Below are 27512 nucleotides of genomic sequence, written 5' to 3' on the forward strand. Positions count from 1 at the left end.
CCTAAGTGGCCGAGTTATAGTATTGACTTAAATCTACTTGAACATCTATGGAAAGAACTGAAAATGGTTGTCTAGCAATGATCACCAATCAATTTGACAGAGCTTGAAGAATTTTCTTAATTTAATAAATGAGCAAATGTTGCACAATCCAGGTGTGGAAAGCTCTTCAAGACTTACCCAGAAAGACACGAAGCTCTAATCGCTGCCAAAGGCGCTTCTAAAAAGTATTGACTCAGGGGTGTGAACTTATGTACATTTGATATTTCTGTATTTCAAACACAATAAATGTGAAAAATATATATAAAACATGTTTTCACTTTGTCATTATGGGGTATTGTGTGTAGATGGGTGAGAAAAAAAAAGATTTAATTAATTTTGAATTCAGGCTGTAATGTAGAATAAGTCAAGTGGTATGAATACTTTCTGAAGGCACTAATAAAACCTGAAACTTGTAAGGAAAACCTTAACCATTATCACCCACACCTCAAGAAAACAAGTACCCTTCTCATAGGGACTGACTAGTCTATATTAATTCTGGTAGTTCATTAGCCTAATTCTGTTAATACTTCTGACTGATGAGGAGTCTGGGTTTGTAGATTTAATTCAAGCAACAAGAAAATATTCTACCCAGAAGCGAAACATCTAAAACATGAGAATGCTGTGTGGCAGCACATCACTTTAATTAGGCAGTGGCATGTCGATGCATCTCGGAACCCAGAACCCAAATCTCACAGTTCAGTCATGAGAGACTAGCCTACAAGTCGATTGCATAAACTTGAACTCCCTCATGATGAGACGGATACAGACATATTGGCCCAAATAAAATATGCATTAAATTCTCATCACATAACAATATTGAGTTATTTAGCTACACAAATGTCTGCATTGGATAAATCACATTATCCAAACTGACCATTACTTCATTGCCTAGAAGACATTACACTCTCAATTACCCTTCATACAATCCCATGATACGGGACAGTTAGACTTCTCATAAGTGCTCACAAAAAACACATCAAAAAACAAATATCAATAAAAAGGACACATTCACCATAAGTACATAATAAACAGCTGTCATTGTGCGCTGTGGCCCCAAGTGTAACAATGATCAAGGACATTACATGTGCAGGCCATCAGTGTTAAATGGGCGCAAGGTCCACCCATTACGGCATCATTGATTTGAATGGAGACCATTCTACTCATTCTATTTATGTGGTAATGCCTATCAAGGAGAGGGACTAGTGAAAGAGCCTTGAGATAGAGCGTTCTCTCTCAACATGCCAACCGATGTATTCAGTATTCACTTCTTCAAGGTGACTCATGCTTGAACAAAAATGTACAGGAACAATCTGTGCAAAACCATGACCAACTTTAGGTATTTCCACCATATTTCATATTCTTTGTCAGCCCGTCAGGGACGTGAAGGGAGAGGATGATATTACTGTCTGTCCAGTGTTAGAAAATAATCAAACAGGCACCTGGGGAGGCTTAGTCTAATTTCTCTCCTAGTCATCCCACCTCTGCAATAAACCTACATGTAGTTCATTTTAAGTTAATTTCGTAGACCTGTCGTCTTGTTTCTTTTGAACTGAACAGCAAGCCACCCATCTTCTCAAATTACAAATCCTTAGTACAACAGAGACCAGCTCTATGGCATCGCCCCGATCCCAGGATAAACCCAAAGTTCTCCACTTGAAAGCCTATTGAAGAGTCTTTGACTGTGCACCGGCACACCACAGTGAGTCAAGCCGGATCCCTTGAGAAGAAGGCAGCCGTTTGGCTTCTAAACCCTAGAAAGGAGGTTCAAACCAGGATCTTGGTGGTAAGCTACTCCTCTATGACATCACGTCCTGTCTCAGACCGGAGGAGATTGCCAGATGGGTAGTGGGTGGGCCTCGGTGTTGAACACATACTTGTCCAGGCTGAGCAGCTCCAGGTCGTCTGAGAACAACAGGTAGAAGTACTTGAGTGTCTCCCCCAGGAAGAAGCTCTCCATCTTGTCCCTGGGACCAGGGTTCACAGGGTCATGCACGTTACTGATGGAGGTATAGCCTCCACTTGGCACCTGAAGAGGAAGCAGAGCATGAGGGGACAGGAAACCCAAACTCCTCCACATGAAACCCAATCTACAAGTATTGGTCTTTGACTGTTCGCCACCACACCACAGGGTCGTTCCACCATAAAAAGCACAAGAGGATTTCGACACCCACCATCTCAGACTGTTCTGAAATTGTTTCTGTTGTTACAAACAGATAATATTAGCATTCCTGCTAATTGATTGCACCCAAAATTGCCATTTTAATTGATAGGATTCATATACAGTATCAGTCAAAAGTTTGGACACACCTACTCATTCAAGGGTTTTTCTTTATTTTTTACTATTTTCTACATTGTAAAATAATAGCGAAGACATCAAAACTATGAAATAACAAATATGGAATCATGTAGTAACCAAACAAGTGTTAAACAAATGAAAATATATTTTATATTTCAGATTCTTAAAACTAGCCACCCTTTGCCTTGATGACAGCTTTACACACTCTTGGCATTCTCTCAACCAGATTCACCTGGAATGCTTTTCCAGCAGTCTTGAAGGAGTTCCCACATATACTGAGCACTTGTCTGCTGCTTTTCCTTCACTCTGTGGTCCAACTCATCCCAAACCATCTCAATTGGGTTGAGGTCGGGTGATTGTGGAGGCCAGGTCACCTGATGCAGCACTCCATCACTCTCCTCCTTGGTCAAATAGCCCTTACACAGCCTGGTGGTGTCCTGTTGAAAAACAAATTATAGTCCAACTAAGCGAAAACCAGATGGGATGGCGTATCACTGCAGAATGCTGTGGTAGCCATGATGGTTAAGTGTGCCTTGAATTCTAAACAAATAACTGACAGTGTCACCAGCAAAGCACCCCCACACCATCACATCTCCTCCTCCATGCTTCATGGTGGGAACAAAACCTGCTCTGCGTCTCACAAAGACACGGCAGTTGGAAATAAAAATCTCAAATTTGGACTCATCAGACCAAAGGACAGATTTTCACTGGTCTAATGTCCATTGCTCGTGTTTCTTGGCCCAAGCAATTCTCTTCTTATTGGTGTCCTTTAGTAGTGGTTTCTTTGCAGCAATTAGTCCATGAAGGCCTGATTCACTCAGTCTCCTCTGAGCAGTTGATGTTGAGATGGGTCTGTTACTTGAACTCTGTGAATCATTTATTTGGGATGCAATCTGAGGTGCAGTTACCTCTAATGAACTTATCCTCTGCAGCAGAGGTAACTCTGGTTCTTCCTTTCCTGTGGCGGTCCTCATGAGAGCCAGTTTCATCATAGCCCTTGATGGTTTTTGCGACTGCACTTGAAGAAACTTTTTTCTAACGAATGAGTTAGACAGGAGGAAACCAAAGAAATGGTCAAAAGCCACATACGGACCCTCCACACCAATCCCACCCCAAGAACTAGTATATAGTATCAGTTCTCTATGTCTGACAAGTATTATGAAGCTGCAGCTTTAAGTATTGTTTCTTCATCCTATGTAATGTATTCCCAGAGGATTTTGGTGATGTTTTTTTTTTTACCCTGTTCAGCTAAATGAATTATTGAAGTTGTTAAGTTTATGTCCCATCCTACCTCCTGATATTACCAGGTTCAGACCAATAGATAATGCTGTTCCAGGTGATTTTTTCTTTAAATGGATAGTTCACCCAAATTACAAAAATACATATTTGTTTGTTTATGCTGTAAGCAGTCTAAGGATAAGGCATGACAGCAATCCATGCGTTGGTTTTGGTGTCCTCTGTTTCCACTGTTTTTAGCATTTGTGGCACAAATCCCATGCAGGTCAATGGTACCTATATTAGCATGTTCACGCTTCATGTCCAAATCATCCTGAAGTTTAAAATAATGATGTATAACTCAATGAACTTATAGATTATTTGGATATAAAAATGTAGCATTTGAAACATGGTCCAGGTAAACAAAACCAAAGCATGGGTTGCCTTCATACCTTGTCCATAAACTGCTTACAGGGTAAGGAAACCAATCTGTCTTTCTGTAATTTGGGTGAACTATCCCTTTAATATTGAGACGTTCTTAAAATAAATATCACCTAAGTAGGAACAGCAGCATTCAGAACTTAGTAATATCAGGATGTAGGATGGGATATAAATCTAACCTTAATGACTAACGGGGGGAAAAAATGAGAATACATTAGATAGGATGAAGAAAGAAAAATACTCAGAGCCACAGCTCCATACTACTTGTCAGACATAGATAACGGATACTATATATTCATTTTTAGGGTGGGATTGGAGTGGGGTGGCTTTTGATTTTTTTGGGGAAATTCCTTGTTAGAAAAAAGTTTGGTCCAAATCGAATGTTAAGTACCCTATTTATTGAATGTTTTAGAATACTATAAATTAAAATGGCCAATTTGGGAACAATCAATTTGCTCAATTTCTCAGAGATCAAATTAGATTTAAAAAATAATAATGTTGCAGGAATGCTAATCTTATCTTTTCTTAAATACATAAATGATTTCAGAACAATCTGAAATGGTGGGTGTCATGGCTTGCTGAAATGACATGGAACAACCCCACAGTGAGTCATGCAGGATCCCTTGAGAAGGCGGCATTGGTATCACAGCTCAGATGATTATGGTCATTGTGAATTTCAAGTAGACTCACCCTATTGTCTTCCGACAGATGGCGTCTTTCTAACCAGACTGCATTGCCATGAGCCATCTATCATGCAAATCGTAGCGCTAATCTTTAACAATAAAGATTCCTCTGCATCCGCGTGAAAGTAGGATCTGGCTTTTAGAAATGACTGCATTCTCGCATCGACACGCTATGAACCAGCTGGCAGATTGAATGGCTATCTGAAACCATGCACAAGTCTGTCAACTGATCAAACTTGTTGTATTTAGCAGTACACAGCTTACTGACATAAATGTGCTAGCTTGTTTAAATGGCCCTTAAGGTAGCTAGTTAGCCAGCATGCTAATAAAGTTGACCTGCACAAAATTACGGGACTGTTCTCAGAATTTAGCTCATTTGGCTTCTTAATTCAGACAGTGAGACTAGCTCAGCTAACAACCAAGCTAGCTAGCATTTCATACGTAATAAATAGTGCTTCCTCAACTACAAAACTCGTTAGCTTGATGTAGAATTTGGTAGTTAAGAAAACGTCAAAATTGCCTACAGGTTTATAGTTTTGTTAAGATTAATTCTGACTGTCAGGGGGTTTGTTAGACGAAGTCACTTTAGTAACATTTTCTAATGTTATGCAGCATATTGTTGCCAAATGACTTTTGATCTATCCAATAAAAGTTTGCAAGTTATCAGACAGATCAGTCCAGAGAGAACTGTTGCGCTATCTGGCGTAAGACATTGGACTCACCCTGGTGTATCTGTTGAAGCTCTCTAGAATGTCCCAGCCCCAGTCTCTGTATTTAGTTTCCTGAGTGAATCTGTACAGGTAGAACAGACTATCCACTGTCTCAGGAAATTGCGTCTGTCTGCAGGCTGCGCGAGAAAAGACATGCAAACACACATAGTGTCTCTCCGAAATTGCACCCTATTGTCTATATCAGGGGCGAAAATCTGATATCAACCTTGGAGGGGACAATTACATTACATTTTCTCAAGAGCAATTCCTGAGGGGGACACCAAAAGTAGTGCTGTAACACATAGCCTACGTTGTAATATGTTAAATGTATATTGAGGAACCATAATTCCTACAACTGAATAATTGATAGGTACAGTAGTTAACTGAAGGGTTTAACCAACTTGTTCAAATGTTTAAATCATTATAATACTACTACTAATAATAGTTATAGCAGTGCTCCTTACCAGTCCAGTATGTATGCAGGTATTCGTACTTACAACTAGCAATATCAAGAAAGGCCAGTAGGTAGCAATGGTACTGTACACTGTATGGGTGTAGTTTTCATAAATACAATGAACATGGTGTGATCTCATCTAAAATAATCTCCATTGAGAACCATCACAAAGTTAGTCTCCGTATTGAATTGACCTTTTAATTTGACTTTTTCTGATACGTTTATATAGTCATTAAATGTGCCACTGGCCTGAGTCTACTACAATATCTTTACAAGAACAAAAAGCTTAAAATAAGTACAGTTCTAAAAGCAAAATAACTACTTCAATGAAAAACCCAAATAAATCAAACAAAATATCCTTCAGTCAGTGTCTCAACTCTTCAAACAGCAGCTATGGACAAGTATGTCGCACAAAGTATGCAATTTTAAATAAAATAACATGAAATAAATAATTTGTAAGTGTACTGTCGTGTACTGTCATGTACTAAAAACTACTCTCCTCTAGGCTGCTTAGTACCCGCTCATACTGCCCTAGCACAGCTCTAATAGCAGTATTCCGCACAGTCCACCTTGTTGGACATAGGGGTTTCCGGGTGGGCAGATGTGTTTCTTTGGACGTGGCAATTGATTCAAACATGCTCTTAAACTTTCCTGACTGGTCATAGAGGACACCTAACTGATGGACCCAAGAAAGGGAATCCCGGATCAGTGGGGAGGCTGAGCAGCCAGCCTGTGTAATCAGATTTACACAGTGTGCTCCACAATGGACATAGAGGGCTAATGGCTGCTGCCTTCTCACAATTGCCTGTGCACCTGTGTATTTTCCTGCCATGTTTGAGGCACCATCGTAACTCTGCCCACGTAAGCCAGACATGGGCAAATTGAGCCTCAACAACACTTCAGTTGCCACTTTCGCAATGCCCTCGCCTGTTGTCTCCGACACCCTGTATAGCCCAATAAACTCCTCGTGAGGGACAAGGTCATGGTCAACATAATGCAAAAAGACACTCTCCTGTTCAGCACCAGAGACATCTTGAGTACCATCAACAATTAATGAAAATTGTACAATCGGAAGAGATCTAATCTCAGCTGCAATGCCTCGAATGATTGTATTGGCCATGATGTTCAGAATTTCATTCTGTGCTTTGGGGCCTCTTGAAACGTCAACACTCTGTTGGCAAGAGTTTGCAGTTCAAAAATTGTGGGTGTGGCTGATATGGTTTTGTGCCATCACTGAGGTAACTGGACAATGCTGTGCCACTGTCCCCTATACTGGTGCTGCTGGCAACAAGGGTGACACCTGGTCCTGCCGTGGCTGTGACATTGTTCTCTGAAGTCTCTCTCCCTGGCTCTTTCCCTTTCACCACCCTCACTGACTCAGTCTGTCTCCTAGAAAAGAAATAAGGTGTTTGCCGTACTCCTAACTACCGGTACCCAAAACTACACAATTAATCACAACAGCAATACCATTGCCATAAACAAATCTTAGTTTAGTCATCAGTTTAAGTTGAGAGCGGGGGTATCCATGGCATTTTCCAATTATGTCCCTATTTTACAAGTAAAAAAAATTGAGAACCTTTCATAATGTTGCCAAACAAAGACTCAACAAACTTACCTGAGACTCCCTGTCTCTGCCAGTCTGTCCCTGCCTATCTGTCCCCAGCTCTGCTGTCTGTGTGCCATCTGTTGCCTGCTCTGCCTAATGACATCATTGTGAAACATTCCATTAGCATTTCACTTCTTTCTTATGAACATTTTATCAACTCGTCTTTGAGATATTAGGCTACTAGAGTTCTTACTTTGCGTTTTGGTGTACTGAAAAATACTCTGATGTCCGTCTTTTTACTTTTTTCTGCCATTTTTCTACCTGGCTGGCTGGCTGGCCGGTCTAGCTGCACACACACACATTTACACAACATATGCTACAACTTTTTCTAATTTTAATATAGTTTGTTTCATATTGGCTGGCTTCCAACAATAGCTGAATTTGTAAAGCTAGCGAGCACCAACTCCGTTTCTGTGGTGTTTGCCATAATCAAAAAAAAAAAAAAGGTGAAATAAAATAAATGTAAAAAAGTTCACTAGCGACAATTTAGCTTTTGCAACGAGACCATTAAATATATTTAAGACAATGGTATAAGAGAGTGTAGTTCTGTTCAGTTTGGACTTCAGTTTATCGCCAACCTTATCACAGGGACTTTGAAGCACTACAGCTGCATGCTGATCTTGGAATAAACTGACGATAGCAAAGATTCCATCTTTGACGACGCCACATTAATGGAATAGGTACTAGCTAGCTTGCTAGTTAATGTTTGCTTTAGTTTGCGCGCTAGCTCTGCAAATTCAGCTAGTGTGTGAACCCTGCCAACATAAAAATGTAAACATTGCTATGGCGCGATTGACTGGATTAACCTCACGTCAGTTACGTACATGTGCCTTTCAGACAGTAGATACGAACCCTCTATTACCTTGCCAGCTAAAGAACTGGCAGTGGATCAAACCATTGTGAGGCAAAGGGCGGGGTGGTCGCAATCTTTTGAAACTTAAAAAGGCGCTATTAAGTGTCTATAATCAGCACAACTGCTTTCATTGCGTATTATTAATATTATTGAAATTACATAGTTATGTTTACAGTGATAGATTGGGGGGGACAAATCATATTTTTCCCAGGATGGGGGGGTCGTGTCCCCCCCGTCCCCCCTGGGATTTCCGCCTATGGTCTATATAGTGCACTACTTTTAAGCAATATGGTGCCATTTAAGAATCAACAATACACATTGACAGTAAAGTGGATGCAAATATACATCTTTCTATGCTTTGACTGATGATGTTTGTATGCTGTAGCAGCTCTTCCTAAACCAAATATAACAAATAAAATAAAGATCTTGTGAACTGACGAGAAGTATTTGGGGAGCAAGTTTGAGAGGGTTAATTCCAGCAGTGAGGGAGGGGAAAAAATCCAGTGTATCTGATATATTTTCAGCTTTATTACACCCTGGAGCCACACATGACTCCTTTTACTCTGCCACTCCAAATCTCTAGACAGGGATTAGTGCAAGACACAGAAATAAAATGAGCAGCAAAGTAAACAAAGATTGAAAGAAACACAGTAGAAACTAAATACCTCTCTATATCTCACAGATACATATTGTCTGCGTCCCAAACTGCACCATATTCTCTATGTGGTGCACTAAATAAAGAATAGGGTGCCCATTTGGGATGCCCCAATATTCTCCCAGTAGAACCCACCTTCACGTCGATGTCTCGCCACTCGTAAGGCTGCAGGTTGAAATGGGTGATCTCAGGGCTCAGGCCCGTCTCCATCTGGACGTACATCTGGTGGCACGTCTCCATCAGCTGCAGGGATAGCTCCATGTGGTCCTCTGGCAGCCCATTGTAGGCACCCAGCGCCAGAGTGCCAGGCAGGAAACACACCAGGTGGTCCTGAAAAGGAGGGTAGAGAGAGGGGAGAACATAGAAAGAGAGAGAAAGAGAGAGAGGGGAAGACAGAGAGAGTGAGAGACAGAGAGAGGGGGAGGACAAAGAGGGAGGTGGGGGAAGACAGAGAGAGGTGGTGAGTATTTATTGTACACACATAGTACATGCATGGTAAGGCTGTGTTGGGGGGACGGGGTACGAACTCAATATACTTTAACCCGGCCTAATATCTTTTTGCTGTATTGATCCCCCCAAAATTGTTATCATCTAATATTACAGGAATTCCTTAAATAATGTGTCTTCAATGTTCTAACATCCTAGTTTTGTTTTTTAATTTCTGATTTTTTACATTCCTAAAGAAAATAATGTACCTTTTGCTCCATACATTTTCCCTGACACTCAAAAGTACTTGTTACATTTTCAATCCCTAAATCAAGAACAGACTATGGGAGGCACACAGTACTGCATAGAGCCATGGCTCCCAAGTGGCACAGCAGTCTAAGGCACTTCATCTCAGTACTAGAAGTGTCACTACAGACCTGGTTCAATTCCAGGCTGTATCTCAACCAGCTGTGATTGGGAGTCCCATAGGCAGCGCACAATTGGTCCAGCATTGTCTGGGTAAGGCGTGGCCGGGGTAGGCCGTCATTGTAAATAAGATTTTGTTTTTAACCGACTTGCCTAGTTAAATAAAGGTAACTGATGCAAGCAGTAGAATCAGATTTAAAAAACTGATAAAAATACACCTTATGGAACAGCGGGGACTGTGAAGAAACACACAGACACACATACAAATGGATTTTATATTGTAACACACTTGTTGTGTTGTGAAAAGTGTTATGAAATGTAATGTCATGTAATATGTTAAGTTGCATTTAATTGTCTTAATGTTGCTGGACCCCCAGGAAGAATAGCTTCTGCCTTGGAAGCAGCTAATGAGGACCCTTAATAAATACAAATACAAATGCTTATCAGGAGGACAGACAAGCAGAAACAGCAGCATACCACCCTGTATCCCACTGCTGGCTTGCTTCTGAAGCTAAGCAGGGCTGGTCCCTGGATGGGACACCAGATGCTACTGGAAGGGGTGTTGTAGGGCCAGTAGGAGGCACCCTTTCCTCTGGTATAAAAAAATTATACCCCAGGGCAGTGATTGGGGCATTCGTTTAAGGCACTGCATCTCAGTGCTAGAGGTGACTTTTGGGTGGGATGTTAAATGGGTGTCCTGACTCTGTGCTCACTAAAGCTCCCATGGCACTTATTGTAAGAGCAGGGGTGTTAACCTCAGTGTCCTGGATAAATTCCCAATCTGGCCCTCATACCATCACGGTCTCCTAATCATCCCCAGCTTACAATTGGCTCATTCATCCCCTGTAATTATTCCCTGTGTCATTGCTGTAAATGACCATGTGTTTTCAGTCGACTTACCTGGTAAAATGGTCCAATTCACACTTATCAAGGGAACATCCCTGGTTATGCCTCTGATCTAGGAGACACACTTGCTTTGTTTGTAAATGGTATTGGAGTGTGCCCCTGGCTATCCGTACATAAAACATTTAATGGTACCGTTTGGTTTGCTTAATATAAGGAATTTGAAATGATTTATACTTTTTAAAATACTTTATGATTTATTAGATTTACTTTTGATACTTAAGTATATATAAAAACAAATACTTTTACTGGAAGACTTTCACTTGTATTAAGGTATCTTTACTTTTACTAAAGTACGACAATTGGGTACTTTTCCCACCACTGTTGAAGAACTCTTTGTTGAAGAGTTTGACACCCCTGATATAGTCTCTCACTCACCATTTTAGTGTTGAAGCGGTTGTGGTTGAGCTCCCCTATGAAGGTCAGCTTGCTGGGGCCCGTGGTTCTCAGGAGGTGCTTCTTTACCCCCTCCACTGCCTCTAGGTAGTCCTCCAACAGACTGAGTATAACACACCCATACATCTCTATTAGTTTATCTGTAATGCTGCAAGACAAGTCTCCTCAACGCGAATGTGATCATGTGATCTGATTGAACCAAATATACAGTAGAATGCAACATTTCTTTAACTCCCAGGTTCAAAAAATCAAGGGAATAAGCAAGAAATCTGGAATCCTCCAACCAGGATATCCAGGAATTTGCTAACAGTATAGAAAGGTGCTTACTCTGGTTCAGTCTTGCCTCTCTGTATCCACTGTTAAAGCAGGTACTCGTAGTAGCTGTCTGCCCAGGCCCCCAGGGTGAACACTCCTTTGTGGGTGAACTGGCCGCTGTTGGTGTTGATGAACATTGGCACCAGGCCGTCATGTTTCCCTGGCAGCTTATGGATCAGCCTCATCACCTCATCACCACCTCCTAGGGAGGCATTTGCGGGTTGATAAAGACTTTATTTTTAGGGCACACGGTAGAAAAACATTTTGCAAAGGAAAACCTTCTCAAGGTCAAAACTATGCAATAATGAGTTAAACTCCTCTAACTTCAATCTATGCGGTCAGACAGATATTTTGTGTCCAGAAATTACGGATTCAACCAAGGTTGGTTTTTCAATGGGGGTCATCCGTTGACAGATAATGGAGATCATTGTCTGTCAAAAAAACACAATATGTCTTCCTAGTTGACTTGAATTGTTGACAGACTTAGCCTACACCCAGACAACACAACATGACCCACAGGAGGCACAGAGCACCTCTCTCTGGCCTCACCTGGTACTGAGGGTCGTGGGTAAGACGCCTGAGCTCTCTGAACTCCAGCTGGACACTGGTGACCTCGGCCAGGGTGCTGTCGGACGTCCAGCGAGGTGTGTGGGCCGTGCCCTTCCCAATGTTCACCTCAGAGAAGGGGATCTTGGAGGGGGTTTCGAAGGCAGGGATTAACCTCAACCCAATATCTTTCTACAGGAGCAGAAGGGAAGAAAAGACGAGAAAATACGTATCAATCACCATCAACAGTCATTAGTAAATTAGCTAATTGAATTAAGTACTTGTCTGACTTATTCATCCTTAAAGGGAAGAGAAGAGCATTTTTCCTGCTTTGATAATAGTGTCAGTCCCAAGGAACAGGGGAATTAAAGTGTGAAACAAGAGACGGAGGTATAGTCAGAAGTAAAGACCGTACTCTTGTCTAGTAGCCCTGTGACAATCTGTCCTAGCCTTCCTTCCCATGTCACTCACAGCCTTCTCCAGGAACATCTCATCCCCAGTCAGGTGGTAGGTGCTCAGCATGACTCCCACAATCCGGATGGTGCTCTCAAACAGGTTCACGTCCATATTCTTAGAGATCAACAACTCAGTCTCCACCCACTTCCTCGCCTCCTTAAACTTTGCATATGAGAGAGAGAGAGAGAGAGAAACAGACATTTTCTATGAAATATATAGATATTACATAGAAAATCTGGCCTTTCCAGCTACAATGGTCATTTACAACATTAGCAATGTCTACACTGTATTTCTGATCAATTTGATGTTATTTTAATGGACGAAAAATGTGCTTTTCTTTCAAAAACAAGGACATTTCTAAGTGACCCCAAACTTTTGAACGGTAGTGCATATTTGTGAAGCCAAAAACACAACTGTTCAAGCTGTGGAGTGGGTAAGGATGTACATTATGGTTGAGGGTATGAGATGGTGCGTGTGGCAGAGACTTACCTCGTGCCAGTGGGGCAGCGTCCTCAGGGTTGATTGGTACAGCGGGCACAGCTGCATCCTTCTCATGTGCAGAGGGTGGGCGTTCTGTAGCCTGGTCAGCCTCGATCATGGCCCCTCGCCAGCTACATGCATGAAACAAACAACACACAAATTATAAAGGATATCAAACTGTAAACAAATAGTAAGAACAGTATTACAGCAGAATGACCCTGATTGGTCAATAGATATTAATTCTATATCAAATGTGGTTAATCATGACAGTATGTGATGTAAACAGAGAGGTCTACTTTCTTGGGGACCAGAAACTTGTTTTTCATCAAGCTGTCCGCTCAAGAGGAAGCTTCTTACTGTAACCAGTGCCTGTAATCTGGTTCAGGTTACTAATCAACCTACCAGGGTGTTTACAAACACTACAGCAACAAGATCATCCACATGTATCGATCACATGTTTACTAATAATGTAGAACTCTGTTGTAAAGCTGTATCGGTACCCATTGGATGCAGTGATCACAATATAGTGGCTTAATCCATGAAAGCCAAAGTTCCAACAGATGGACCTAAAATAGTATGTTAGAGATCATACAAAAGATTTTGCTGTGACTCTTATGTGGGTGATGTTAAAAATCTTTTTTGATCTGATGTCTTTAATAAGGAGCATGCAGACACTGCTTCTTCCAATTATTGATAAACATGCCCCTGTTAAGAAACTGACTGTTAGAACTGTTAAGGCTCCATGGATTGATGAGGAAATGAAAAACTGAATGGTTGAAAGAGATGGGGAAAAAGGAGTGGTTTTTATATCTGGCTGCACATCTGACTGGCTGATTCACTGCACATTGAGAAATGATGTGACTAACCTCAACAACAACAAGAAGAAACTGTATTATGAAGGCAAGATCAATGATATAAAGAATGATGGAAAAAACACTTTGGAGTACTTTAAATGAAATTATGGGCAGAAAGACAAATTCAACTCCTTTCATTGAATCAGATGGCTTATTCATCACAAAACCGTTTAATGTTAATGATTACTTAATGGGCAAAGGGGGCAAATTTAGGCAGAAAATGCCAACAATGAACAGTGAGCCATCGTACTCAAACATAAAAAATCTAATAATGAAAGAAAAGCATTGCAAGTTTGAATTTTGTAAAGTTAGTGTGGGAGAGTTGGGGAAATTATTGTTATCGATCAATAATGACAAACCTCCTGGCATTGACAACTTAAATTGAACGCTCCTGAGGATGGTAGCTGACTCTATAGACACTCCTGTCATATCTTTAATCTGAGCCTTGAGGAAAGTCTTTGTCCTCGAGCCTGGAGGAAAGCCAAAGTCATTCCGCTACCCAAGAGAGTGGTAAATCAGCCTTTACTGGTTCTAACAGAAAACATATCAGCTTGCTGCCAGCTCTTAGCAACCTGTTGGAAAACATTGTGTTTGACCAAATACAATGCTATTTCTCTGTAAACAAATTAACAACAGACTGCTTACAGAGAAGGGCACTCAACATGTATTGCACTGACACAAATTACTGATGATTGGTTTAAATAAATTGATAATAAGAACATTGTGGGAGCTTTCAGTGCAGCCTTTGATATTATTGACCATAACCTGTTGTTGAGAAAACGTATGTCTTATGGTTTTTAAATCTCTGGATGAAGAGCTATCTATCTAATAGAACTCAAAGCGTTTTCTTTAATGTGTTAGATTATGGGTTGAACTTGGAACATCGTTATACTTAGAAATATCGTATCTAAGGATTGATAGAGACTGGTTTTTATATCAGAAGTTAATGGTTATCTGTAGGAGCCAGATGGCCTTGTAATGTGTTGGATGGACAAGAGTAAGTCACAGGATTGCTATAGGGGATACGGATGGACAGCTGTGGATTAGGCAAATGAGGGGTTGAGGTCAGGTCAGATCCCCTTAAGGGAGAAATTATGATTTATTACCCTATTACCCTCGTCCTGTCGAACCATAATTGATGTAAAGATTGGAGAGGGGGAGTGCCTAAATTGGTGGTGGAAACATGTTTTGTCTGAATGCAGCTGTATTGACCTTCTGGGAAGAAATACACTTGGTTAAGCTTTCATAATGTCCGTTGAGTGTTTTACTCAGAGAATTATGACCTAACAGATGGCGCTGCGAGCAGGGTTCACCACGGTTTGCAGTCGAACTAGAGATTCCGAATCAGTGAAACAGGAGCCGGCACCAGAAATAAGGTAGGGACAGTTCCTACACCTGTTCTCACTAATTCTGACATCTTGGGGAGGCTGAACCAGTTATAGGATACGGACCTCGAAAGCCTGAGTTTATTTAGTAGGCCCATTGTGTTACGACCGGTCGTAGCTTTGTGGTATATAGTAGGTTGGTTCCTGCCAGTACTATAAGTATAGAGTAAGTCCCGGAAGGTAAACTCGAGCAGGCTGGTACCTATAGGGTAAGTCCCAGGGGGTAAATCCCTAGTAGGTTGGTTCCTGCCAATACTATAAAGTCAATGGTAAATCCATAGTAGGTTGGTCCCTGCCAGTACAATAAGTATAGAGCAAGTCCCGGAAGGTAAACTCGAGCAGGCTGGTACCTGTAGGGTAAGTCCTAGGGGGTAAATCCCAGGTGGGTTAGTTCCTGTGACTACTATAAGAATAGGGTGAGTCCTAGAAGGTAAGCCTGAGCAGTTTAGAATCTGCAAAAGGTAAGTCCTAGGGGGTAAATCCTGGGTGAGGTTGGTTCCCTGCTAAACCTGTAACGAGAGGGTGAAAGGCCCAGTCGCAGTGGCCGTGAGAGCACAGGGTGTGAGTAGGTGTGTATGAAGGTTTGAACAAGCTCTATTATAGGGGTTCGAGTCCGCTATTTAAAGGTTTAAGGCCTCTATTTTTGTGCTAGAAGAGGTTTGAGTCCTCAAAAGGGATTAGCAATAAAGAGAGGTTGGTTTTATGCCCTGTTGGGGTTAGAGGTCGACCGATTATGATTTTTCAACGCCGATACGATACCGATTATTGGAGGACCAAAAAAACGATACAGATTAATCGGCCGATTTTTATTTCTTTATTTGTAATAATGACAATTACAACAATACTGAATGAACACTTTTATTTTAACTTAATATAATACATCAATCAAATCAATTTAGCCTCAAATAAATAATGAAACATGTTCAATATGGTTTAAATAATGCAAAAACAAAGTGTTGGAGAAGAAAGTAAAAGTGCAATATGTGCCATGTAAGAAAGCTAACGTTTAAGTTCCTTGCTCAGAACATGAGGACATATGAAAGCTGGTGGTTCCTTTTAACATGAGTCTTCAATATTCCCAGGTAAGAAGTTTTAGGTCGTAGTTATTATAGGAATTATAGGACTATTTCTCTGTATACCATTTGTATTTCATATACCTTTGACTATTGGATGTTCTTATAGGCACTTTAGTATTGCCAGTGTAACAATATAGCTTCCATTTCTCTCCTCGCCCTGGGCTCGAACCAGGAACACATCGACAACAGCCACCCTCGAAGCAGCGTTACCCATGCAGAGCAAGGGGAACAGCTACTCCAAGTCTCAGAGCTAGCCATTTCACATCGGTTACACCAGCCTAATCTCGGGAGTTGATAGGCTTGAAGTCATAAACAGTGCAATGCCTGAAGTACAACGAAGAGCTGCTGGCAAAACGGTTACGAATATGCGTTAGTGGTGTTGATACTGTGGGATTTATTTTGGATGGGGTCTTGGGGAAGGGGAAGATTTTGAAACGGTTTCTGAAGGACAGGGAAAGAAAAGGGAGAGGAAATATTTAATGGTGTCGAATGCCCTGTATCCTGACTTTCTGGTGAGGCCTGATCAATCTCACTAGAAATGATAGAATCAGGTGGGATTTAATTATAAAATGAATGAGAAACACCAGTTTCTGTTCAATTTTTCCATTACTTTGTGAGATATTATTATTTCCTTATGGAGTTATCAAGAATTCTAAGTTCATTGGTTATTTGAATTTGTATATTTTGGATTTAACATGTTGTTTTTGAATCACGATGTGAATCATGTGTTCGAAGGGAAAATGACCAATTCCCTGGGGTCTTGTTCTTTGGGTAAATATACAAATGTACTTTGTTCAGTCTGCATATAGAAGGAAAAATATATGTTAAATAGGGATGACAGTTACTCCAAATGGATTGTGATATGTGAATTGCTGATTTCCATTTGTGTTTTTGTTTCGATACAAATTTCACCAGATTGGGATACTGGAGTGTGGGATTCTGCGAGGGGTTAGGGTGCTAACTTCCTGATCTGGAAACTCTTCCGAGAGGTCGACAGTAAAATAAGGGAGTATGAACTAATTTTGAAAATGATTTTAGCAGTAACAGTACGTTGCTATGCTCTTTGACATTTGTCATAGAGATAATGTTATTAAGAAAAGGTTCATGTAATAATTTGTCAAATAGTCAATGCTTGTCTGGATTTCCTGAAACAGAAATGAATTAAGGTTATCATTTTGAGGTTATCATGGAAGGTGAGGTCAGATCGTGTCTTAATGCATGGTAGGAATAATTTGACCACAAACTGTGTGTGTGAACCTCAAAACCCTCCCTAACCGGCTGAAGAAAGAGCGACAAAGACGTGCAATGTGACAGTGACTTTTAACACTTCTATCTGAGTCCGAGCCATAAACCGGGGTACGGATGGCAAGAGTGCTGAGAGCGCGTGTGGAGTGAGCGTGGAGAGAGAGAACGGCACAGGTGAGAGACTAGTGTACTGTACGTGTGAAAAACGGATTACTTTATATTGAAATCAGGACATTACCAAGGGCCATCAGATGTGACAGACAAGAGTTACATACAGTGGGGAGAACAAGTATTTGATACACTGCCGATATTGCAGGTTTTCCTACTTACAAAGCATGTAGAGGTCTGTAATTTTTATCATAGGTACACTTCAACTGTGAGAGACGGAATCTAAAACAAAAATCCAGAAAATCACATTGTATGATTTTTAAGTAATTAATTTGCATTTTATTGCATGACATAAGTATTTGATCACCTACCAACCAGTAAGAATTCCGGCTCTCACAGACATGTTAGTTTTTCTTTAAGAAGCCCTCCTGTTCTCCACTCATTACCTGTATTAACTGCACCTGTTTGAACTCGTTACCTGTATAAAAGACACCTGTCCACAACCTCAATCAAACAGACTCCAACCTCTCCACAATGGCCAAGACCAGAGAGCTGTGTAAGGATATCAGGGTTAAATTGTAGACCTGCACAAGGCTGGGATGGGCTACAGGACAATAGGCAAGCAGCTTGGTGAGAAGGCAACAACTGTTGGCGCAATTATTAGAAAATGGAAGAAGTTCAAGATGATGGTCAATCACCCTCGGTCTGGGGCTCCATGCAAGATCTCACCTCGTGGGGCATCAATGATCATGAGGAAGGTGAGGGATCAGCCAGAACTACACGGCAGGACCTGGTCAATGACCTGAAGAGAGCTGGGACCACAGTCTCAAAGAAAACCATTAGTAACACACTACGCCGTCATGGATTAAAATCCTGCAGCGCACGCAAGGTCCCCCTGCTCAAGCCAGCGCATGTCCAGGCCCGTCTGAAGTTTGCCAATGACCATCTGGATGATCCAGAGGAGGAATGGGAGAAGGTCATGTGGTCTGTTGAGACAAAAATAGAGCTTTTTGGTCTAAACTCCACTCGCCGTGTTTGGAGGAAGAAGAAGGATGAGTACAACCCCAAGATCACCATCCCAACCGTGAAGCATGGAGGTGGAAACATCATTCTTTGGGGATACTTTTCTGTAAAGGGGACAGGACGACTGCACCGTATTGAGGGGAGGATGGATGGGGCCATGTATCGCGAGATCTTGGCCAACAACCTCCTTCCCTCAGTAAGAGCATTGAAGATGGGTCGTGGCTGGGTCTTCCAGCATGACAACGACCCGAAACACACAGCCAGGGCAACTAAGGAGTGGCTCCATAAGAAGCATCTCAAGGTCCTGGAGTGGCCTAGCCAGTCTCCAGACCTGAACCCAATAGAAAATCTTTGGAGGGAGCTGAAAGTCCGTATTGCCCAGCGACAGCCCCGAAACCTGAAGGATCTGGAGAAGGTCTGTATGGAGGAGTGGGCCAAAATCCCTGCTGCAGTGTGTGCAAACCTGGTCAAGAACTACAGGAAACGTATGATCTCTGTAATTGCAAACAAAGGTTTCTGTACCAAATATTAAGTTCTGCTTTTCTGATGTATCAAATACTTATGTCATGCAATAAAATGCAAATTATTTACTTAAAAATCATACAATGTGATTTTCTGGATTTTTGTTTTAGATTCCGTCTCTCACAGTTGAAGTGTACCTATGATAAAAATTACAGACCTCTACATGCTTTGTAAGTAGGAAAACCTGCAAAATCGGCAGTGTATCAAATACTTGTTCTCCCCACTGTATGTGCTGTTGGGAAGGAGGAAGTGCCGGGAGGAGGAGGGGGGGGAATGGTATTGAGGAAGGTCTACACACACTGTGAACAATTTGAACTAAGAATGCATTGAGATACTGATCTTTCATTACCAGGCCACCTGCGACAGGAAAACAGGGGCAAAGGGGGGCTGTAATGAGAAGAGTTATTACCTGCAATAAAAGGTTCCATTTATAAATGTACATTCCAACCGGGATGATGTGTTGAGAAGGGTGAATTCGAGTCATAGACTCAAAGGAAGCACTAAGGACTGTCATTCTGAATTTGGGTTGGATAATTTCGAAAATGTTTAAGTATGATTCGGCTACAGCGAGAGAGAGTTGCTCTCAAACTGGAGGGGTGAGGCTACTGCTCAAATCTATTAGGCCTAGGGAGGCTCTAGAAACCTTATCTAAGTATCCTCCGACAGGGAGGTTGTTAGAGAACTCACTGGATGATAGCTTTGGTCAACCATGAAGGTTTTTGTTCTATTTTGTTTTACCATGTCATCAGAAATGTAATGTTAAATAGCACTGATACATAGAGATGGCTGGATGATAGTGTACAATTAATTGCATACAAAGCTCATAATCTATGTTTTGCGATAACACCCCAGGATGAAAATGAAGGAGAGGGCACGGAGGCCAGCATAACATAGGCATAGAACGTAACAGATGGATTGTTCTTTCTCCAGTTTTAGTCGCATAAAGGGTGGTGTGAAGTTATTAAACATGTACTTTTTTTCTGAGATATACCGCTGTTTTTTTTTCTTTTTCTCTCTACCACTAATATTTTTTTTTACACGACTTAAAACTTATTGTGAATAGGGGGCGCTGTTTTCACTTTGGGAAAAAATCGTGCCCAATTTAAACGGCCTCGTACTCTATTCTAGATCGTACAATATGCATATTATTATTACTATTGGATAGAAAACACTCAAGTTTCTAAAACTGTTTGAATTATATCTGTGAGTAAAACAGAACTCATTTGGCAGCAAACTTCCAGACAGGAAGTGAAACATCTGAAAACGATGCTCTGTTCCAGGGCCTGCCTATTCAATTGCTTAATATTTATGGAATTGCATGTACTGTGTACGCCTTCCACTAGATGTCAACAGGCAGTGGGAGGTGGAATGGGGTGTCTAGCTTGATCTGAGGTCGAACAAGAGCTCTTGGAATGACGTGACCAGAATTTCCTTTCTCTACCTAGGCGCGGGAAGGACATCAGCATTGGCTTCTGAAAAGCGTTCGGTATAGACGGGGGATGTCTCCGGCTCTGATTTTATTTGATAGATGTGATAAAAACATCATAAAGTAGTTTTTTTCAACCGAGTTGTATCAGTTTATTCAACGTTTATTGCGACTTTTGGAATTTTCCTTTCTTTGCGTCTGGAGAAGATGGGCATGTTCGCGCCACATGGCTAGCTAAGGTTGCTAATTCGACAGGAGAGAAGGACATTCTAAAACCAAACAACGATTTATTCTGGACAAAGGACTCCTTGTACAAGATTCTGATGGAAGCTCAGCAAATGTAGGAACAATTTATGATGTTATTTCGTATTTCTGTGGAAAATGTTGAGTCCTATTTTCCGCCCTTTTTGCGGGCGCTGTCTCGCTATAACGTAAGCTGTTTGTTATGGTAAAGTTATTTTTAAAAATCTAACACGGCGGTTGCATTAAGAACTAGTGTATCTTTCATTTGCTGTCCAACATGTATTTTTTAGTAAAGTTTATGATGAGTTCTTTGGTCAGATTAGGTGAGTGTCCAAAATATCTCCGGACAATCTGGTGAATCGATGCTACATATTCACAATGTATAACCACGGTTTGCAGCTCAAAATATGCACATTTTCGAACAAAACATATGTGTATTGTATAACCTGATGTTATAGGACTGTCATCTGATGAAGTTGGTCAAGGTTAGTGATTAATTTTATATCTTTTGCTGGTTTTTGCGATCGCTACCTTTTGCTGCTGATAAATGCATTTGTGTGTTTGGCTATTGTGGTAAGCTAATATAATGCTATATTGTGTTTTCGCTGTAAAACACTTAAAAAATCTGAAATATTGGCTGGATTCACAAGATGTTTATCTTTCATTTGCTGTACACCATGTATTTTTCATAAATGTTTTATGATGAGTATTTAGGTATTTCACGTTGCTCTCTGTAATTATTCTGGCTGCTTTGGTGATATTTTTGATGGTAGCTGCAATGTAAAACTATGATTTATACCTCAAATATGCACATTTTCGAACAAAACATACATTTATTGTATAACATGTTATAAGACTGTCATCTGATGAAGTTGTTTCTTGGTTAGTGACTAATTATATCTCTATTTGGTCGGTTTTGTGATAGCTACCTATGCGGTAGAAAAATTGTGAAAATATGCGGTTGAGTCTTTTGCTATTGTGGTTAGCTAATAGAAATACATATTGTGTTTTCGCTGTAAAACATTTTAAAAATCGGAAATGATGGCTGGATTCACAAGATGTTTATCTTTCATTTGCTGTATTGGACTTGTGATTTCATGAAAATTATATTATATGATATCCCTGTCGCGTTGGGCTAGGCTATGCTAGTCAGCTTTTTTGATGAGGAGGATCCCGGATCCGGGAGAGAGAAGCGGTAGATGTTTTAAACCTCTTGAAGCTAGGGTGCAGAATTTTTATATTTGGAAATATAACGTTCTCAAGGTAAACTGACTATTTCTCAGGCTCAGATATTAGAATATGCATATAATTGACAGATTAGGATAGAAAACACTCAGTTTCGAAAACTGTCAAAGTATTGTCTGTGAGTATAACAGAACTGAATTTGCAGGCGATAACCTGAGGAACTCCAACCCGGAAGTGCTTTAAAAAAAATAATCCTTGTTACATTGCTTGCCCGTCCTCCATTTAAAGGTGTATCAACCAGATTTCTTTTCCAATGGCTTCCTCAGGCTGTGACCAGGCTTTAGACATAGTTTCAGGCTTTTATTTTGAAAAATGAGCGAGATTTATCAAAACTCGTCAGTGGATGACCAGGTGTCTTTTGATTGGTTCCTGCGCAAGAGGGATTTTGCTCGACATTTTCTATCTCTGTAGAATTGAACAGTTTACCGTCTGGTTGAAATATGATCAATTATGTATGTTAAAAACAACCTGAGGATTGATTATAAAAAACCTTTGACATGTTTCTACGAACATTACGGATACTTTTTGGAATTTTCGTCTGCCCTTCAGTACCATAACGAGCTTGTGGATTTCTGAACATAACGCGCAAACCAAATAACGATTTTTGGTTATAAAGCTAATCTTTATCGAACAAAAAGAACATTTATTGTGTAACTGGGAGTCTCGTGAGTACAAACATCCGAAGATTATCAAAGGTAAGCGATTAATTGTATTGCTTTTCTGACTTTCGTGACCAAGCTAATTTAAGGCTAACTGTTCTAGCTATTCTTTGTTCTTTGTCTAGTGAATGATAAACTCACAAACGCTTGGATTGCTTTCGCTGTAAAGCATATTTTCAAAATCTGACACCATAGGTGGATTAACAACGAGCTAAGCTGTGTTTTGGTATATTTCACTTGTGATTTCATGATTATAAATATTTTTAGTATTATTTTTGAACTTGATACTTTTTGGAATTTGTGTCTGTCTTTCAGGGCCGGAACGAGTATGTGGTTTTCTGAACATAACGCGCAAACAAAATGGCGGATTTTGGTTATAAAAATAATATTTATCGAACAAAAATAACATTTATTGTGTAACTGGGAGTCTCGTGAGTGCAAACATCCGAAGATTATCAAAGGTAAGCGATTAATTTTATTGCTTTTCTGACTTTCGTGACCATGCTAATTTGGGGCTAGCTGTTCTTATTGTTTTGTCTAGTGATTGATAAACTCACAAACGCTTGGATTGCTTTCGCTGTAAAGCATATTTTCAAAATCTGACACGATAGGTGGATTAACATTTAACATTTAAGTCATTTAGCAGACGCTCTTATCCAGAGCGACTTACAAATTGGAAAGTTCATACATATTCATCCTGGTCCCCCCGTGGGGAATGAACCCACAACCCTGGCGTTGCAAGCGCCATGCTCTACCAACTGAGCCACACGGGACCACCCGTGTGGCTCAAGCTAAGCTGTGTTTTGGTATATTTCACTTGTGATTCCATGATTATAAATATTTTTAGTATTATTTTTTAGTTTGGCGCGCTGCCAATTCAGCGGTTGTTTACGAAAATGATCCCTTAATCGGGATCTGTGCGCCAAGAAGTAAAAAAACGTAAGTCTTTGCAACATTCAACAATTAAAAACAATTCTGTAGCAATGAGGTTTGTGCAGTAGGCTATAGGCCCAATACCTTATCACTGCATATTGGCTATGCTTGAATTGCCCTGCCAATGTTGTTCTCAGGCCATTTAGATATTATTTAAAAAATATATTTTAGGTATATGATCATGTGTTGTATTACTTGTGAGGCATAGCTGAGTGAGCATAATCATTATTTTTGTTTACTGGACTGATGACCTGCATTTGATGGTCAATCTGAGGGGAGGGAGGTAGCAGCAGTGAGGCTGCCTCTCATCCAACTCACCTTCCCTCCTTCCCTCTTGTTACTCTTATGACCAGAGAAAGTGAAATATTCCTCGATATGAAAAAAGACACAAGCCACGAATAACAACAACACAAGCTTATTGTAACACTTCTCTATACTCATTCATTGCAGCTGCAGCGCTGGTTGTAGCGTGTGGAAGTAGGGAGAACGAACATTTTATGGTGTTGTCATGGTTTTAAACGTTTTTACATCTCACAGTATCAACTTTCTGTGCATTTTACAGTCTAAGGCTTCTTTTTACAGTCTATTTGTCACGCCCTGATCTGTTTCACCTGTCCTTGTGCTTGTCTCCACCCCCTCCAGGTGTCGCTTATTTTCCCCAGTGTATTTACCCGTGTTTCCTGTCTCTCTGTGCCAGTTCGTCTTCTTTGTAAAGTCCACCAGTGTTTTTGTTTCTCAGCTCCTGCTTTTCCAGTCTCTCTTTTTTCGTCCTCCTGGTTTTGAACCTTGCCTGTCCTGACTCTGAGCCCGCCTGCCTGCCCCTGACCTTGAGCCTGCCTATCGTCTAGTACCGTTTGGACTCTGACCTGGTTACTGAACCCCTGTCTGTCCTGACCTCGAGCCTACCTATCGCCTGGTACTCTTTGGACTCTGACCTGGTTTATGAACTCTCGCCTGTACTCGGACTGCCTTTTGCCTACCCCTTTTGTCATTATAAATATTGGAGCTCCACCATCTGCCTCCTGTGTCTGCATTTGGGTCTCACCTTGTGCCCTTATACTATGGCTTGAGGAAACTGTGCAGACACGGTGATCTGAGCTATCTGATTGTCCAGCGGAATACTTTTTTGGTGCACTAAATTTTCTCTATGGGCCTGCATCCAAACTTTGGACGGTGTATCAATAAACCCAGTCACTACAAAGGTACAGGCGTCCTTCCTAACTCAGTTGCAGGATAGGAAGGAAACCGCTCAGGGATTTCACAATGAGACCAAAAAGTTTAATGGCTGCGATAGGAGAAAACTGAAGATGTTCGTACATTGTAATTACTCCACAATACTAACCTAATTGACAGAGTGAAAAGAAGGAAGCTTGTACAGAATAAAAATATTACAAAAAATGCATCCTGTTTGCAACAAGGCACTAAAGTAACATAAAAAAATGTGGCAAAGCAATTAACTTTTTGTCTTGAATACAAAGTGTTTTGTTTGGGACAAATCCAATACAACACATTACTGAGTACCACTCTCCATATGTTCAAGCATAGTGCTGGTTGCATCATGTTATGGGTATGCTCGTTACGGACTGGGGAGTTTTTCAGGATAAAAAAAATGGAATGGAGCTAAGAACAGGCAAAATCCTAGAGGAAAATCTGGTAGATGTACTCACTTTTAAGCAGGGAAATAACCTAAAACACAAGTCAAATCTACACTGGAGTTGCTTACCACGAAGACAGTGAATGTTCCTGAGTGGCCGTGTTACAGTTTATACCTAAAATCTACTTAACAATCTATGGCAAGACCTGACAATGGTTGTCTAGCAATGATCAACAACCAATTTGACAAAGCTTGAAGAATTTTGAAAATAATAAATGGGCAAATGTTGCAAAATACAGGTGTGGAAAGCTCTTAGAGACTTACTGTATAGTACCCAGAAAGACTAACAAGTGTAATCACTGACAAAGGTGCCTCTACAAAGACAAAGTATTGACTTAGGGGTGTGAATACTTATGTAAATGAGATATTTCTGTATTTCATTTTCAATAAATTTGCTAACATTTCTAAAAACATGTTTTCACTTTGTCATTATGGGATATTGTGTGTAGATGTGTGAGAGACAATCATCTGAATCCCTTTTGAATTCAGGTTGGAACCAAAAATGTGGAATTAGTAAAGGGGTATGAATACTTTCTGAAAGCACTGTACAGTACGTCCCTCAAAGTCCCCCATAAGCTTACCCTTTCCCGTTGTAGCTAGTAGATAGTCTCCATCCTTGTCACTAATAACTAGCTGGCAATGCTATAACCTACAACTAGGGTTGCCAACTGTCCAGTATTAGCCGGGATGTCCCTTATATTGTGCTAAATTGATTTGTCCCGTATATTCATCCAATCACATTATAGTGTAAACACGCCATTTCCTGAAAAGTAATTTCTGTTATTGTTTGGTCGGTTTGGCATATCAAAGAAATATGGATAAACATGCAAAAAAAGACTCTGCAGCTACAACAAACAATTTGAAGCAAAACAGATGTGGGTTAAGCCCGTCAGTGGTGACTCGACGAAAGCTTTCTGTACTTTATGCGTCGGGAATTCTCAATTGGCCATGAAGGGGAGAATGACCTAACTCAGCAGTGCCAACAATCGCATTCTGAAAGCTAATTGCACAGCTCACATTGCTCATAATGCCTGCAAGCACGCCTGCGATCAGCTGTCAGTGGATATTGAGACAATTGTTTTACAGATCTACAGCCACTTATCAGTATCTGCTTCCCGAAGAGAGGAACTGCGCGCATTTTTTTGCCTTCTGCGACATTGAGTGGCGTGAAATTCTGCGACATTGAGTGGCGTGAAATTCTGCGACATTGAGTGGCGTGAAATTCTGCGACATTGAGTGGCGTGAAATTCTGCGACATTGCACACGGTGGCTCTCTCTTCATCCACCTGTCGATCGTCTCCAGCAAATCTGGCCAGCTCTTACATCATACTTCAGGTCCCTATTCAATGCCACCTGTCCTGTGGCACTGAAAAGTATTTTTGAGTTTGAAGAAAAAAACAGAAGCTGCTGAGATTTATCTGTGCTTTTCCCACAACGTGGGGTGTGTTTTTGACCAACTCGTAAAAAAGCTGGAGGAAACAACGCTCTGCATCACAGATGTTTACGAGGAAGTCCAACATTTAAGATGCTTCAGCTGAAACAGGACGTTATTTTCTGATACCAGACCAAGCAGCTGATGGACAAACAATTGTCAGCACAAAGGTCCAAGCAGCAACAGGACTTTGAAGTTCTATGACACTGTCATTACATGCATTGACAAGTGGTTTGATTTCTCACCAGAAAATGTAATGGTGGAACTGATCTGCCTCTATGAGGAGCTCTCCTTCACTGACCTGGAGCAGGTGGTGGTTGCCCTCAAAATGACAGAGACAGTCAGTATGGACCAACTCCATGAAGAGTTTTGTGCTAGCCAGGAGGACATACAGAAAGCCAGGCAGGATACCACAAATTCCACCAGTGAGAAGTAGGTGGCAGTTTTCCAAAACCTAGGGAAAGCCAAGTTGATCAACATGTTCAGGATTGTCTCATTTATCCTCAGTGTGCCAGACTCAAATGCCTTTGCAGAGGATTTTCTGTCTGATGACCATTAAATGGTCAGACTCAAGAAACCGATGTAGCACAGAGCTGATCAAATATTAACTTCAAATATCTGGGAACTGTGACTCTCTGGCTATGCAAGAGGAGAAAGGAAAGGACTGCTTGAATCAGTCAGGAGCAGCAAAAAATATGTAGACTTGGTGAGTGACTCATGCCCCTCTTTTCCTCTTTAGCATTTGAAAAGTAGTTTTTTTTTGCTGTAAAAGGTCCAAATTGTGATTTCTTTGATCATTTATTTTGA

General features: G+C 40.8%; 1 pseudogene; it reads right to left on the reverse strand.

Annotated features, from left to right (window-relative positions):
* Positions 1–643: 643 nt before the first annotated feature.
* Positions 644–12966, reverse strand: LOC139543427 (endoplasmic reticulum mannosyl-oligosaccharide 1,2-alpha-mannosidase-like; annotated as a pseudogene).
* Between the last annotated feature and the right edge of the window lie 14546 nt (positions 12967–27512).

The sequence above is a fragment of the Salvelinus alpinus genome, chromosome 18 (genome assembly GCF_045679555.1).
Source record: "Salvelinus alpinus chromosome 18, SLU_Salpinus.1, whole genome shotgun sequence".
Lineage (NCBI taxonomy): Eukaryota > Metazoa > Chordata > Actinopteri > Salmoniformes > Salmonidae > Salvelinus > Salvelinus alpinus.